Genomic DNA, 17955 nt, shown 5'->3' with positions numbered 1-17955 from the left:
TCTACCACATGGTCACGAAATTGACGAGAATCACTCTCCCGTGCGAATATAGAGACCGAGTGAAACAAGAAATCCGCTTGCACACAAATGAGAAAAAGATTCAACGGGTTAAGCATTTCTCGAGCATTAAAGATTCAGGGTACTTTCGGACGCAGTCAGGGTACCTGAATCGTCGTGTTCACCAGCCGAAGAATGTCAAGGCGAGTGACTTGCGGCCACGTTCTTTCTTCGTTCACCGTTTACGCAATCGCGCCAATTCCATCGGGCAAATTTCGCGTTCTCTTTTCTCCTTTTTTTCTCTCTTTATCTCTCTCTCCCTTTTTCTACTCCATGCGCGATGCCTCGTGAAATCCAGAACGGATGAATAGCGCCGCATCGCCAGCCGCGAATCGGGATTATATCGAATTCGCGGTGAAGCTCGGCGGTACAGAGTAATTCGCGGTGCACGGATATTTTTAATTCGCGCGCGAGTTGGCGAGAAAAAATCGCTTTTGCCGGCGATTGTAACCGGCGAGCACAGTCGCACGTGCGCCTGTGCAAACATTATCGGACCGATGGCTCGGAATTCGGCCGCCGCTATCATCCGGCCGCTATCCCGACCGAGCAGCACTTAATCCCGGCAAATATAGTCGGAATTCCGCAGCATTGTTGCGCATACGACGAGCAGATTTGAATATTACCGTTGCGCGCGTTATACTAATCGCTCTGTCGCTCGGCTGTACTACGATTAATTATCGGCTGAGCACGTAATCCAGCTCATATGCGAGTGAAACTTGGAGCAAAATCAATTTTCATCGAGTCCAAATCCTTTCTGCTAGAAGCGCTATCCCACCGGCAATCGTCGGCTTGTCATATTTCCGTTCAACGATCGGATACGTCATCGCGCAAATCACGCAAAATATTAATACTATGCGAACGCGGAGAGCGAATCTAGATCTAGATCGCGCGATGGCCAGACGAAATCTAGATTTGAGTTTCGTTCCGTTTCAGCCACGTCGGATTTCAAAGGTTGAGCCGTCGCCTCTCTCGCACGAATAAAATGCACGCGAAAATGTAACTCTCGTTCCCGCGATGCGAGTCGCACATCTCAGGGAACTGCAGATTAAGTAAAGGAGATACGAGGACTGCCACCTCTGACAGTTAACTCTGGAAGCTCGCCAGCGCTGGATATAAATCTGCAAGTGGATAGACCAAAATCAAGTGGCTGAAATATTTATGCTGCAGTCTAGACTGGAGATTACGTAAACAGTAGAATCGACGGAGTTTCGAGGATCGCGGCCTTGGACCAGATCCTCGATTCACAAATTAGCAGATTCTGATTTGCAATTCTGGGTCTTGTAATGTGGATTGACGCGCGCGTATCCGTGTGAGAGAACACAACTCTTTTTCTAATTCTCGTTACTTTACACGGATATCCACGGAGTAGCGAGGATTGTGTGTGCACCCTTTGCGGGAATCAGACGTCGGTAGAACGACGACGATGGATCACCGATGAATTTTTCAGCGTGCTTAACCAGAAATCCCTCGTCGAGCACCGAGTCGGTCCCGGTCGGATAGTAGCTCGCGATACACACACTTGATATCGATGCGCTCGGGCGTATCCATTAAATCGCTCGATACCGACAGCAATGCGCCGTTGTAAATGCGATACGTGAGCCAAAGATCCTTACGATCGCCCGTACAGCAAACGCTGACAAAGGTCTTCAGAAAGCTCTTCCGCGCGTCCCCTTCCTACCAACCCTCTTCCTGCCCCGCTGCGTTCTTTTCTACCTTTGCTGCAGGAACGATCGTCCCTACTACCCTTCTCCGACACAAACGCGCATACACACATACACGCGAGAATGTCCCATCCGATCGTGAAACTCTGCGACGGTGTTTCATCGTGTTACGTGCTGGCTTCGATCGGTTTTCTTCTTACAACGGAATCGGTTTCCGCCGACGAGGCGGCCGTAAAATTTAACGACGTTAATTCGGGATCCGCCGGAATCCGTATCGCCGCGAAACAACGGCGCCGAAGTGCATCGAGTGCTCGAGGGAATAAAGTCGGACCTGCTAATTCGTCGACAGAGCTTAGCTTTGAAATATTTCACGTTCTTAATATATATCATCGTACGATCCTAACTTCGAAGAAGGATAAACGATATATTTCTGGAGCATGTGATAAAAAGAAATAATTTATTAATAATGGCTGATATTCAGCGAGTATGCACGATGGATATCAAGTATGAAAAGTGGCACACGAGAGTTCATGCAATACTCTGCGTGGGCATTTAAACGCTTTAAGATACATCAAAGGATGCTTTTGCTTTTGTTACGCCACCATCGCTCGCGCTTTCCTTGAATCTGTCGGTATCCTGATCGCTCAGCTTAGGGGATGATAGAATTCTCGGATGGCAATAGTCGAAACTCAAAGGAGCAAATTCAGATTCGAGACACTGACGCAAATCGACTCGTCAGTTGCCATTTTTGACATTGCAGCTTGAAAATCCCAACGGGGTATAGCCAACGCGGTGAATAGCTTTCACACTCGCGGACCAACTCCGGCAACGAATTCAAGAGATCCAGACTGAGACGAAACGGACGAAAGTTTATTAGTTGCGACGAGGGCCCGGTTTGAATCATGCGCGACAAGCGGTAATTTGTATTCGCAACAAGTTTCTCACGTTGGTAACGAAATATCGAGCACACGCGCGTCTCGCGGCTTTCAGCCGTGGATTTAACAAGTTTACTCGTACTCGCAGAATCACGTTGAAATACGTTAATGACGAAGCGGGGGAAAATGGAGAAATGGAAAACACAGAGATGGAGAGCCGAAGACGAACGCGCCGCGTGCAATTTTGTACGCCGACACAAAAGACGCACGCGATATTTTACGGCATCGCAATGATAAAAAGCATGCCAATCTCGTTCGCGTGTCCGCAACGGGACGCGGGCGTATGGGAAACCCGGATGCGTCCGCGAGCGGTATACGTGGGAAATCCTCGTTAGGCATGATGCGAACGCGCTACGTCGCGATGATTTTCATGCGTTTCGTCCGCGAGAGATGTCCGTAAGATTTATACGCGGGTTATTCCGTCTTCATCAATCTTACCGCTCGCGCCGAATCGCGGCAATTATCCGCTCGCTTTATGAACGGAAGAGGAACTTGTTGTTTGCCGTTAATTAATAAAATGTGAAAGTATCTCCCCTCCGTTGATACGGAAACATTTTTGGCTATTCCTTCATTGTATTCTTGAAACAATGACGTTTTCTCCTCCAAAGAAACCTCCGACGAAAACATTACGTCAGTTCAATAATTTTATTCGACGTGTCAAATTACGCAAAAGTATGTGTAAAGCAAGGCACTTGGCGAAATCGAAAATGGGCAACTCGCTCCGCGACTGAATTTTTCCTTTTCTATCGTTGCGGTCCGCGGCGCGTTCCCGTGCATATAAGGTTTCGCGTGGCAACTGCGAGGGCGTGTTATTATCCGTACGCAAGTTCACTTTTTCCGCACAAGTGTACGTTCGACTTCCCCACGTTCGCGAAATCGTGGAAAAACGTCTCTCAGCGAGCACATTTTCTTTCTGCATAGTGTTGCGACCGCCACGCGCGTACACGTTATGATTTTTCTATTCCCAGCATTTTATATTTCTGTTTGTTCGGATCCTCGCCCACCCACGCTCGCGCCTGCGATCCTCCATTTGTATCCCTATCTTGTCGCAATTTCTCGCACACGGCATGTGCAATGCGCGTTGGTGATCTGTAATATAAACTGATATCCTCGGTTGCTTTCACCCGCTCGACGCCGGTAGTGTTCAAGTCGGTAACATAACCCGTCGCTGATACCCGTTGTAATTAATGCAATCCAATTCGCCGTCTCGCCATTTCGTTACGCCATGGCGTTAACGCGCCAAATTTACATAACGCTGCTACAGGAAGGGTCGTTCGCGACGAGCGAGCGAGCGAGCGAGAACGTATCGTGCTCGTTGCCGAGCGCGTACGTCCACGTACTCGACGAAAGCGAGAATTTCGCACGCCGCTTTTGTACGTAACCCACACCTCTTTTCGGCGCGTTGGCTATATACTTAATAGAAATTCCGTCGATTTTCCCGCCGCGGTAGAATGAAAATGCCGAGCGGAAGGAGGATACGGAGGAATGAGCGGCCGACAGTGCATTCGATAATACAATTTACGGTCGCGGACGATGATATATAAATTTTTATGGTGATCAGGTAGCGTTTGATATAGCACACATTGCATACACTGCACGGACGGCACGATGCTTGCCGTCGGGATACAATATGAATTGTGTGCGAAGGGCGACATCGAGGACAGGGATGTAACTGCTCAATGACGATGTCGGTTGATGGACGGCTTGAATCGAACGAAGCACCTCGGAGAGACCCGGCCGTATCTATGAGCTCGTACAAAGTGACGTCAGCCTGGTTTAATCACTCGCGGACTAAGCGCAAAAATGAAATTCCCGGCGTCGAGAGAGAGAGAGAGATCGAATTACGTTCCATCTCCCTCCCCTCTTTCTCTTACTCTTTGTCACGAAAAAGATTGGTTGGTCTAGTTCTGTCGAAAGACTTCCTCTCAGAAAATATGCTTTGACTATGAAAATTCGCAATTCTGCGGACATGTAAAATTCGTAAAATTTTGTAACAAGCAAAAATTTCGCTGGATTTTGAAATATTTGAGACGCTGAATTTGATCAGATCTGAATACGATCAAGGGAAAACGATCTCGACCTTGTTCGCGTTCCCAGGCCGGTCGGGAACAAATCGAGCCGCGAAAGCGGCTCTTCCGCGGGCAAATTTCGCGCATTCCTGCTTCGTTGAAATTACGTTTCTCTTACAACTTCCTGCGGGAAGTATTGGCCAATTGAGAAATCCACTTGGCGGCGGTACGTCCGTTTCTCGATCAGCCGTCCGTTGCTCGCTCGTTAATAAATAGAATTCCTGGACAGCAAACGATCGATACTCATGAAGGTGGAAACCGGGAACGATAGTTCGTCGACGTGCGCTTTCCAGCACGCGCAAACACATTGCCGTGCTATTAGTCAACGGTAAAATGACTCACTGATCGCGGCAATAAAAATCATTGTCAGTGGAAATATAATACATTACGTGCGGACGTATACCGGAACAATCGTCATCGCTTCAATCAATCATCGAGCAAAATACTCCACGTAATGCTTGACATAATTTCCTATCGAATTTACGATCGAATTTAGTTTGCCAAAATAGCTCCCACATGTTGTTGATTGCTTTAAATCTTTCTCACAGTACATAACACATAAATCAGATTGTTCGACAAATCCGTGTAGCATCTGTAGAACGCTATTATCTATAGACTAGCCTGTTCCACTTGAGAATAATAGATCTTACTTTTACACAAATGAAACTTCAATCTCCTCCAAGTTTATTTCGCTTTCCGAGAGATCGATTAAATTACCACGCAGAAGGATTATTTACGCCTGACGCGAGATCGGAGCTCGTTCGAAAGTTAAAGCTCGATGATCCGACGTGTCAGCGGCAATCTTGCCAGTCATCGAGGATGGCAGGATTAAACTCGTTTCATCACGTGCAGCAGCCAATTGGTATTAATCAAGCGAACCCCGCAGGACTCCGCTGGTTAATTAGGAAATCACTCGTGCAGTCGTGCGCTGGGCATCTCGCGATAACGTTCTTTTTCCTCCCTCGTTTTTCCCCATTCGGTATCCGGACGGAGTCGCGGCAGAGCTCAAAGCCACCGTCAGAGCCGAGAGGAAATCGTTGACATCGTATTTATTACGACAAACAGCAAACGCGCGAGCACCTCCGAGTAAATGCTCGACGAACGTCGCAATAACGAACCGTCATTCGCCGGTAAAAGCTGCACTACTTGCCGGCGTTTGTGAGGGCGAACGATATTGATATCCGGACAAATATATTTTCCTGGCAGCCAAGTAACTCTATCAAAGTTTGCTTAATAACTCGGTGACGCACTGCTCTCTGCTCTGGCGTTGCTCCTTTTGCGCGTCGCTCCCAGCGTACGTCATATACGCTTTTGAATGACAATTTACAGAGATCCAGAAACAATCTAGGTGTTTTGAAAATATAGTGATATAGAAATGATATGCTTGAAGACTCGAGAAATAAACCTTTAAAAGCACATTACAAAATATTATACTTTTAAAAACGCAAATATGGTAATTGGTAAAAATATGGTAATTCGTGATTTGTGAAATTAGTGATTAAAAGTTGAAAATTGTCGTTCTAAAGGTTCCAATGCTGGGATATTTCGTGCATTTTTATTTGTACACAAGAGGAAAATGTTATAAAGTAACACCTGCTAATATTCTCTTGCTTCGCGATCGCGATCGAATGTGATAAACGCGCGACGGAAGAAACGCAATAATGAGTACATAATTCTGATGTGTACCTTCATCAGGAACGTTAATGAACGTTGATTGTCGTCAGCAATTCCTCGCGTGCTGTAAATGCACGATTTTATTCCCCGTTGCACTGATTACAAATGCTTCCGCATAAAAAGATACTGGGGATCGAAAAAGTTGTTGACAAATGGCAAAAAAGCGTAGCTGTCACTTGAGACGTCATTTGCGAGAATACCGGTTTGTGAGGATTTAATCTAGTCACCTAACTGTCGCGATTTCCAGGCGGATTTGCATGCATTTCTTTCAAGTCTCGCGTGTTCGTGCATTGCATGAACAAAGTTGCACACGGCGCTTCCGAAGAAAGCGATAGCAAGAATTCACTTTCGAGCGTAATATCTTTTTTCATCAACATTTCACGAAACAAATGTTTCATGAAATCTTACTAGAAAATCGCCCTCCGCGAGAATTTTAATTGTTTTAATAAAATGTATATTGACGCTGTTATAGTAATGTGCCAGACCATAACGCCGCGTCATTTATATAAGTAAAAAGCAAAAAGCCCGATAGCTTTTCGAATTTATAATTCATAAGAATTAAAACTACTCATGGTTTCGCAATCGTAATTCTTCATCGCACAATTAAAATGAAAAATATTAACGAGACAAATAAAGTACCGAGAGTGCAATTAGAAAATTGCTGATAAATACGAACAAGCTTTTAGCAGTCATTTCTAATATTTCCTGCGTTATCTGTCGCACCATTAATATTAATTGAGGTTCGCTGTATCCGGTGTATTATAGTAAAACCTGCACCGATGTGCAGTCGCGAACATTTGTCACAATTATCTGTATATCGCCGAAAGAAAAATGAAATCGCGCGTTCATGTTTTTTTTTATCTTCTTCTTTTTTCAGCATACATTTCTGCATTTTTATCCAGCGGACTCGCGCCCGCGCCGTTGCCGCGCGTGAAAGTACAACGAATTCCGGTGATGGATATTTGTTCCGATTTTAGGTATCGCCGAGTTATACGTTTTTCCATCATCGGACAGCGTGCTTTTATATGTCCCGACAGCTTTTCAAATACGTTTATTCCGACGGAATATGTCGCGTACGGACTGCACCGGAGAGAGCATACCGTGTCTCGCTTTTTTAACGAAATTATTTAATTGCACAAACACCCGCGCGCACGCCCGCGCTTAACGACTCTTTAAGTACGTTTTTCATTGCTACGAATCAGAATTAATTAATTCGGAACAATTTAAATGTGATTCGCATGGGCTTTCGGCCACTCGACATAAATACAAATTTATATGGAATCGCGCGAGAAATGTGGGAACGCATTTCACATTTTCAAAAGTCATGCAGCTCGCATTAAAAATCCGATATAACGATCAAATAATTAAATTGTTATTATAACGTGTTTAGCACAATGAAATCTGCATTCCCGTATTAATGATAAAATTCAGGCATGTAAAGCGCCACGAATTCCAGCATGCATTCGCGTCGAAATATATTATATATCAAAATCGCTCGCGTTTCCCTCTTTCATTTTTTTGCTGCTACTGTAGTCAGAGCGCGTTCGAATATAGCGATACAAACCTTTATCACACACGAGAGCCATTGCAACGCGTCCCTCAGGAATTCTGCGATTCTTTGTACTAAACGTGTAGCAAGAGCAAACAGTTCTCCGCTTCTTACGTTTCCCTTCCGGCCAACTGTACGCCGGCGAAATTAAAGTTTACTAGAGATTCAATATGACTCCAGTGCACGTGCGTGTGTGCGCAGAGAACCTTCAAACGCAGGGACCAGCCGGAGCTTCGGTCATATTTCGGATACAGGATATCGCGTGTCATAAAGCGTCGTGCAGTCGTCAAACGACGGAGTGACGACGTCGGGAGCGTCGTTGTGCGGACGGGCGAAACAAGGGCGAAAGAGGACGAAGAACATGCGACGGAAAAAGAATAAGAGGCGGCAACAGCAGCCGCAACAGTGGCGGTGGAACGGAGACGCATCATGGAGGTGTCTACGGCGATAGTGACAGCGATGGTGATGGCGTTCGCCGCAACGAATTCATAACTTTGTAGCGTAGAAAATTTTACCGCGGCTCGTAAAGGGGGAGAGCGGTATATACGGTGCCGGCCAATCGGCAGCGGGTAAATAGCGGCGAGAACGGGCACGTCGTTCCGATGCAAGCGCGTATTTACGGCGGATGCGGCGGCAGCGGGACGATGGATCCGCGATGATCGAGAGGCTGAGCCCGACATCTCGTTCTGGCAAGGGGAGGGTTACGATCGGCCGCAGTAGCCGAAGGTGCGCCGATGAATTGCGACGAAACAATTTTCGCCCCGCACCTTTTTATCCAGCCGATTTGGGTGGATAAACCATGGGATCGGCAAGAGGAACGGAGCACGAAAAATCCGTGGGAAATCAGGCGCGAATAGAAATTCGCAGTACTTTATTGCGAAAAATACGACGTTTTGCTGCGTGAAAGTAAAACGACGGGGCACATTCGGTTTATTTGAATTAATTAATTCATTTCTTTGGGTTATACAGAATTATTTTTATATATTGTTCATTTTTAACCGTCAAACATTAAAATTCTTCGAGAAAATAAGATAAAGACTCGTTTTAGTGATGTATATTAATATAGGATCAAGTCTCTTGTAAAGGACGAAAACAAAAGAAGGAAAAAGGATTAAATCATAAATTCATAAAGACAAATATAATACATATTCCACGAACGAGGTACAAAAAGCAAAGGTGATATAGCAGGCACAGATGCATGATTGCCTCTCTCTTTTAGAATTGCAAATGACATCGGTTAGGTCTTGGAATCTTTAAATTTCAAAATCCGACATTGACGAAACGTTGTATTGAAATATTTTAGAATCCCAAACTTGCAGGTCTCCGTTTTTCATATAGTATATAAAAATCTTGAAATTAAACATTTCTAAATCGTTGAACCTTTGACTTTTAAATATCATCGATGAATCATGACCATCGATTTGGACATCAATGGGAGACGACCATGACAACTTTCACGGGAAATACAAAATCCGAGATACATCCGAATCACGCATATCGAACGTTGTGCAATCAAAACATTTCTCGACGAATGACGAATTTACGCAGAAATATGATGCATTTTTTCTACCCGCGCGTTCAATTGACGGTGTGCATACAGTGAGTGCAAAAAGTATTCGTACAGGGGAGATTTCTTTGAAAAAATCCTTATTTGTAGAAAATAAACTTTAATTAACGATATATTAATACTGAATACAATATATGTTATATCTCTGAATAATATTACATCAAGAAAAATATAATAATTGAAAGATATCGTCCTTATAATTAACAAAAACAAAAACTTGTAGTAATTCAATGCGCAGAAAGTATTCGTACAGTTGAGAGATTTAGATTGTAGCGTTGCGACACAAGTGTTTACGTGGAGCTTTTTTGTTTACAATAGGAATGTGTGTTTTGCTTCTCGGTTACGGTCCTAGAAATACTATCCATATCAGTCTTATTGCGTTATTAGAGCAAAATGAGTCGCAAGAATAAGAAGACTAACGAAGAAGAGCGAAAAATCATTATTAAATTACACAATCAGTGTAAATCTCTACGGGAAATTGCTCAGCTCATCGATAGACCTCGATCAATAGTCTAATCAATAATTAACCGTTTTTGTATTAGAAAAACAGTTAAAAATAAATCAAAAAGTGGCCGACTACAAGCCTTCACTGAAACCGACAAACGTTTCATTCTTCGCCAAGTAAAGCTGGATCCGAAAACAAGTGCTCCAAAGATTGCGGGTGAACTAAAAAATCGCGGTGTGGACGTTTCCGCTAACACAGTTCGAAATACGTTGCGAGAAAACGAATATCATGGCCGTGTTGCCAGGAAAAAGTTCTGGGTAAATGCGACTAATCGCAATAAACGATTAGAATTTGCGAAACAATACTTAAATAAACCGGATGAATTCTGGAACACAGTTATTTTCTCAGAGGAGAGCAAATATAATATTTTTGGCTCCGATGGCAGGCGTATGGTATGGCGTAAAAAAAATACAGAATTAGACCCAAGAAATCTTATACCGACGGTTAAACACGGTGGCGGTTCTGTACTTGTTTGGGGGTGTATGAGCGCAGCTGGAGTCGGCAATCTACATTTTATTGATGCTATAATGGACCACAAAATGTACATAGAGATTTAAAAAAAAATCTTCATACTAGTGCACAAAAATTAGGAATCGCGGAAAAATATATTTTCTAACGGGACAATGATCCTAAACATACAGCATATAATACAAAACAATGGCTTTTATATAATGTTCGGAAACAATTATATACACCTCTCCAATCACCCGACCTCAATTCTATTGAACATTTATGGAAAATTCTTGGAGATGCTATTAGAAAAAGGCAAATTTCTAATCAAACTGATTTAAAAACAGCTCTTCAACAAGAATGGAATTCTATCTCATCAACTGTCACGCAAAAGTTGGTACACTCGATGAATCGAAGACTACAAGCTGCAATTAATGCTAATGGAACCCTACAAAGTATTAATTAATAAGTTTTTTTAATTAAAAAAGGAGTGTACGAATACTTCCTGCGCAAGGAATTAATACAAGTTTTTGTTTTTGTTAATTATAAGGACGATATGTTTCGATTATTATATTTTTGTTGATGTAATATTATTCAGAAGTATAACATATATTGTATTCAGTATTAATATATTGTTAATTAAAGTTTATTTTCTACAAATAATGATTTTTTCAAAGAAATTTCCTCTGTACGAATACTTTTGCACTCACTGTAACTCTCGCAGTTTGTTTGTCCAATCCACGATCTAGCAGCAGCCGTGTAAACGTATTCTCGTGGACCGTAAAAGACGGGACCATGTGCCTGGTTTGACCGAGAAACGGCCGTAAAAGTCCATCGCATATTGCACGAAATTATAGTAATCCGCTGATATACGAGGCATCCCTGTGTAACGATCTCTAAACGGAACTATAGACGTCCACATTGAACGCAGCGAAAACACACACCAGTGTTACGTTTCGTTAATGCTCGCGTCGCACGATCGGTTTTTCAATCAACCGCCGGGCGAACCCGTTATTATGCGCCGCGCAAAACTCCCGTTTGTGTTTTTACAATCGCCACTGCTGTAATTTTATGCGCAGGCCGCGCCCTTCGCGAATCGCACCGGAAACCACTTCCGAAATTGTGATTAGCATACGCTCCGCGTTATTTTTGCTTGGGAACGGCAAATCAGTTCAGCATTGCTAATTGATCTGCAAGAAGAACGATTCACAAGCGGAATATAGCAGCGAATACGTAACGCCAGTTCGCTTTTCACACATCGTTTTCCACACGTATGCTCTGCCGAGTACTCAGTGACGGTATAATGATTCGGGGATCCGTGAGAATTCTTTTACGCATAATAACGTCACGCATGAGCCATGTCCATGAATAAAATTTCAATAATTAAAGATTATTGCCCGAGAAAACATCGATACTAGCGGTGATGCCTCCACTTCGTTCAAACTTTCTCTTTCTCTTTCTCTCTCTCTCTCTCTCTCTCCCCATCTTGCATTATTTTCTTTTCATTTTGCATTTCACCCCCTCTTCGAGATCGCATTTCGCAAATCGATCGACGTTCGTTTCGATCGCAGCACCGATCGGTAGTATAACGTGCGCGCGGTGGTGCGTAAGTGTGTACACGGGTATAAACGGAAACCAAACGTTGAGTTCGGTTAATGTCCTGCGGACAGGCGAGCAGGTGAGGTTGCCCCTGACGTTGATAGGTTCGAGGATGGGAGACAGGGACGAGGGAGAGACGAAGAGGAGGAGGATGAGGAAGAGGACGAAGAGGACCGGCGAGCGATAGGCGCCACGAGGGTGAGCATAGCGATGGGAGGACAGGGTGGGTTTACAGGCGAGGGAACTGTAAAGTGGTAACCACAGAGCTTGGTACGGGAGCCATCGGGAACAGATTGCAACTCTTCACCTGCATCAACTATCTCCTCTCCTTCTTCTTCCTCTCACCCGGTGCGTCGCTGTCCGTATTTATCACATACACGTACATCTCTCTTCATCTCTCTCTCTCTCTCTCACCTATTTCTCGGCCGTTGTTCCTCTTACCCAGCACATCTCCCACTCGCACACGGCCGTCGTGTATGCGCCCTGACACCACCGTCTGCTGCACCACCTCCGACCGCGTCGCGCGCGCCAACGACCCTGCTTACCTCGCGGGCACAAAATACCTGACAGCCCCATCGCCAGTCCTATTAACAGGTGTTAGAGCGCGCAATTAACTCGGAATCCCGGGGCCGCTTGCGGCCCGGGGATCGATCAGACGCTCGGTTGTTTGTCTTTCGAGGGGACGGCAACGCCGAAAAAGTAGAGGATGTCGCAGCGGCCGTGCACGTAAATCTAGCACTCGAATCTCATCGTGTCCGGATGGTTTTTGCGAAACGTTGATGCCCGGATTCGAATCGTACGTACGTGATTCGCATTGAACGCGTGCGGAATAATGAATAAATCTCGGGCGGAGAAAAGAAAACGTTAAATAAAATGTTAGATAACGACGCTCAAGAAAGAGTAACGCATTCTCCGAGATTCTTGACTTTCATTTGTACATTTACTCCGTAGAGTCTAGTTGACTTGCATACGAAACGAGCACCTAACGAAGCGAACGATAATACCGGTTCTCATATTTTGCGGCTGTATTTTTTTATAAGCTAGTTTCGTCGAGCTTGTTATCTACCTATCGTGCCTTCTCTGTTCACCCCTCTCCCCCTCTACCTCCGATGCGTCGTACATACCATCGATTCTTCGATCGCTATATCGGAGCGCATCGTCGTCGCATTGCAACGCCGCGCACGTATACCGCGCGGATTCCACCATCCCTAGCAATTCGCACGTTATATATACGGAGCAGGTGAGGAGAGAGCGACAAGAACGGGGAACAGACGGGAAACAGAGGACGGACGAGAACAGAGGGATGGAATATCGCGCGACGCGGCGAGAAATAAAGAAGAGCGAATGAATGCCGGCGCGTTTTCCCAAGCCGTAGCCTGCGAAATGTATCATACCTTTTGTACGTACATAAATGTTTTACGTGCATGAGTTAATAATGCTTCTTTGTCTTTAGCGGTAACAAATACCTGTACACGTCTACACACTCGTAGACCGTGTTCAAGCTTCTATTATATGTATATTTGAAAACGTTTCATTATACTTCGAGTAAGGCTCGGGGACAGACAAAATTACACCTCGCAGGGAGACTCGAATCCACTTTACATTCTTAATTCCGTCAGTCTCGTAACACGGTACGGCCTAAATTCGTTCGTCGTTCGTCGGCAACTAAAATCATCCCCGTATTCCCGTCAATTTCCGGCGCACCGAATCCATCCCAGACGCCCATCTATCCCGGCGCGCTGTAAAAGGGAAAAGGGATAAACAGGCTGCGCGTTGCGCCGCAGTTACCCCCTAGCCGGCTTTACGACTGGCACTCAACGCGTTCGAAACAGGCGTCTCTCTCCCTGGATGCACGCCCGTAAAACTTAATTGCTGCTGCAATCCGTATATATCGGCAAAAGCTGGTGGCTGCCCCGACGCGTCATGTACCATTCTATGTACGTATGTACGAATCCATCGTGGCAGCGTGTGTACACCGCGCGCATCCTTCTCGTCACCCCCGCTCGTCGCTCTTACCTCTCTTTTATTCCGTCCATCCTTCCTCTCTCTATGCATTCGCCCTCTTCTTTTATATCCCGCTTTTATAACCCGCGAGGGTTCCCTCCTCAATCGTTTGCACTCCATTTTCTCCTCAATTTCTTAGTTTTGATATTTTCTTATATTTCCTTGCGTCGATAATGTTTAACGCGAAAAACCACAATGGAATCTCTAATGATGTTTGTTAACCTTAGTTCTCTATTCGTCGTTTGTGTACAAACTTTTAAACAATTTAAACAATTATGCAAATAAGAGTCTAAAACATGAATACAGAAAACACGGTTTTAAAGTCCTTATCTGAGAGTGCAAACTGAGAGGTTTAATTGTTTGCGAAATATTTAATCTTCAAGAATAATGGATGGTCGCGCAACAGAAACTCTGTGAGAAATGCTTCAGAATATAATCGTATATTTTCTTCGCGCACACATAACACGTCTGCAATGGAAAATACAATATTGATTCGTAACGAGATCAATGGACGCGGTGGATTTGCATAAACTTTCGCGGCCGTCATTTCATATTGTGCATCAGCCGCAGACGCAGACGATGGATCGACCGGCGTATTATTATATCTCAAATGCACTACAAACCGTCGTCGGTATTTGATTGACGACAAGACATATTGGAGCGCGCGTTATGCCATAGATTCCTCTTGACGGCTTCGAAAAGCAAGGAGAGAAAGAGAAAGAGAGAGAATGAACAAGTGAATGAAGAATGAGGCGAGACGGAATATATGAGAAGAAAAGCTCGAAGCACATAGAACCGAAGAAGATAGAGAAAAGATAAAGAGAGGCACACCCGTCATGTCGGCGCAGATCAATTTGCTTTAATATCTGATGACAATTGGATTAATCCAATTAGCAATTTAATCAATCAAGAAATAGCACGCCAGGTGGCAAGACAAGAGATTCGAGCAACTGTGAACATCATTTCAATTATCAAACTTTACAAGTCCGCCAATACCGAAAGCCCACAATGATATTTGAATTCCTGATATGTCGAGTGGGCCCGTGAATCCTCGAGATCCCGAATTCTCGGACGACGAAAACTCGCGGGATGTTCCACGTTGCTTTCGCCGGGGATAATGGTCTCATTCGGCCACGGACGGAAGAAGTCGGTAACCAAAAGCGAAACAGCATAGGCGACAGAACGTTCGATTGCCACGGGAGAGTCTTCCACTTCTCCTTCCACCCTCGAGCAATTATGCATAATAGGGGTAGCAGCTGGCATGTAGCCACATCTACCTGTTGCACGAGGAGAGCCGAATCGCTCGTCGGCGCGAAACTACGGCGCCGTTCAAGAGGTCGTTCCCGAGGGTAGGGGGCAGGACATTGTGAAAGAAAGAGGCCACGCGTCGATTTAGGGGTGGATTTCCGGCATCCCGAATGGGGAAACGCGAACTCGTGCCGGAGAAGAGGGTCGCCGAGATCGGATTTCAGTTTCGCTCGCTCGTTCGGGCCCGTGAAGGTCTATCGAGCGGAGGCAGCGTCTTATGTGTGCGGAAGCGCTGTGCCGAGATAGATACACTTTGCACGAAAAGTAGCCCTAGGAGTGACCCAAGGGCTACCTCGAATTAACATGTTTAATGGCGCGCGGATTTCGATTAACTTTGATGGAAATCTAGCTAAAGGATGTGTGTTCAGAGTCTCATTAAATAAATTCTTAAGAACGTATTCAACTTGGTTTAATCGATTTCTTGTCGATTATATATGCAATTTCCTCAGTACCGTAAAGTTTTATGCGTCATATCAATACGATAGTTATGCTGCTAAACACGTAATAATGACTTAATTATAGCGCTGCATCTGTAGCAGAATGTGAAGGTTTACTTCGCAATAAAATAGATAGGCGCAAGTAAATGAGCGATAGACCAAGATAAATTATCCGAACGTTCTAAAAACATTCAGAAATTTAAAAATGTCAAGGCTGAATTGTGCAACTAAATTCCCGTTTCTTGACTAATAGCGTACAGTATTATAAAAAACTGAGTAAATTCCAGTTTCGAGGACAGTCAAATGTTAAGTCACTTGTAAACAATATTAAGTACTGGTTGGTATTTTCGATGTCGTCTTTAATGTTGCGGAGATTGCGCAGATAAATCAAGCAGGTGTAATCCGAAGGTAAATGCAAAGGTAAACGAGTGTGGGAGAAATCGAGGCTGGTGTTAACGGGGACTAACGAGTTTTCGTGACAAGTTTCGAAGTCGAACAAAAATCATAACCCACTGTGTAATGCTTTTCGCGCTGTACTTTCTAATGCGTGAGATTTTTCCACGTATAATACAGAATTAATATTCCAACTTGCACACGTATAATATCTTACATAATGAATAAAAACAATTAAAAGGAGTATTTTTCATTGTGTACAAGTCACAGCAAATTCTGGATCCTTGTATAATCTCATTTATGATATTATATACAACGTTCATGTACATTTAATAGCATGATTAAATACACCGCTCATGTGCATTTAATAACATGATTATATACAACTTTCATGTACATTAAATATGATTAAATAATTTTGGTTGCACAATTTTGTAGATATATCTGTTATTCAACAGTTTACCTACAATTATTATACAACACGTTACCTCTCGTCTTGTTTTGCACACTGGATTATTTTCAATCATGCAATTAAATCGTGATCTTCCAGGCGCCTTGGTTGGCACAGTTTTACGGATCTCATTAGCGCACGCTAATGATTTGATTTGCTATCACCAACGTTAGAAATGGAATTGTGTTAACCGTGGCCTATTCTCATGTCGCGGGTCTATAGAACGCAAAAGAGAAATTTTGAGTGAAGGAGATCGAGTAATAAGGGCTGCCTTTTGTATCGCGCAATAGACAAGCAACTAGCTAACATTGTCGACCGGATTAACGTACAGCAAATTCCTATTACAAAGCCGACGATATAATTAATTGCTATACCAGTTTTAATATAATTATGCGCGACTACCAATGTTACTGCCAATTGCGAAAGTTTCCCCGACCTCGCGGTACAATGTCGCTCGGTATTTCGTTGATAAAATCAACCAGCCAGTCAGAAGTTCGGTGTGATGCGACTAATATTTTCCACTTTTCCTCATGGCTCATACAATTATGCAAATGCATTACAGCGGGATATCGTGATACTCCTGCCGCGCGGAATATCAACTCTGATCCTGAGTTCATATTTCATTACGTTTTTCTGCCGCAGACTCAGTTTCGTAAAAGTTTTACATCCGACTACTAGTTTACGACAATCAGCCTTGTTACGAATAACAACGCGACAAGAGAAGAGAAAAAAAAGAGACGCAACGTGCATCGCCTTGGAGAGCCTTGAACCATGTACTGGAAATTTCAATCAAATTTATTATCACGGTAAATAATTTGTATCTTTTTAAAGAGCTCGTTCCTGAGCAAAGCTATAAGCTTCAAAGTAATCACAAATACGGATTTGCTCCGACCAACTCATTGAAGGTCGATTAAATTCTTACGCGTTATAAAGACGCAAGTTCACTGAAACTCGCGATGAAAAGAGTTAAGTAATTAATGACTGGTCACTTCTCCCGATTATATAATACTTGATTTCTCGACCCTATTCAACTTTCGCGGTAATTAAGCATGCGTCTGATAATACCGCTCCCATTTTTTTCGCTCGTAATTACCCGCTTAGCTGGCAGAATAAACTCTTTGCCGATCGAGTTCACACGATTTTCTCAGAGCCACTGTACATGATTACTCTCACACGGATACGCGTGAGATTTACACGTCTAACCGCTCTCTCTTTCTTTCTCCTTTCATTCTGTTCTCGCCAGCTCTCGGATTTTCCGCACAAAGTTCGAGCCCGACGAACATCCCTGATTTCCCG

General features: G+C 44.0%; 2 protein-coding genes across 6 annotated transcripts in view; one reads left to right on the top strand and one right to left on the bottom strand.

Annotated features, from left to right (window-relative positions):
• The window catches only part of LOC105284340 (tudor domain-containing protein 1), a 162438-nt gene that overhangs the window by 123528 nt on the left and 20955 nt on the right, over nucleotides 1-17955 (bottom strand). The window lies entirely within an intron of this gene.
• The window catches only part of LOC105282051, a 58478-nt gene that overhangs the window by 22249 nt on the left and 18274 nt on the right, over nucleotides 1-17955 (top strand). Inside the window, exon 1 of one of the 3 annotated variants that reach the window (XM_020032392.2) lies at nucleotides 11122-12264. The exons of the other annotated variants lie outside the window; for them this stretch is intronic. The gene's annotated coding sequence lies outside the window, so the exon portion shown is untranslated. Of the gene's footprint in view, nucleotides 1-11121; nucleotides 12265-17955 lie in introns of those variants that run through there. 3 annotated transcript variants of the gene reach the window in all.

This window comes from Ooceraea biroi, chromosome 6 (genome assembly GCF_003672135.1).
Source record: "Ooceraea biroi isolate clonal line C1 chromosome 6, Obir_v5.4, whole genome shotgun sequence".
Lineage (NCBI taxonomy): Eukaryota > Metazoa > Arthropoda > Insecta > Hymenoptera > Formicidae > Ooceraea > Ooceraea biroi.
This window is presented reverse-complemented; position numbering and strand designations above follow the sequence as displayed.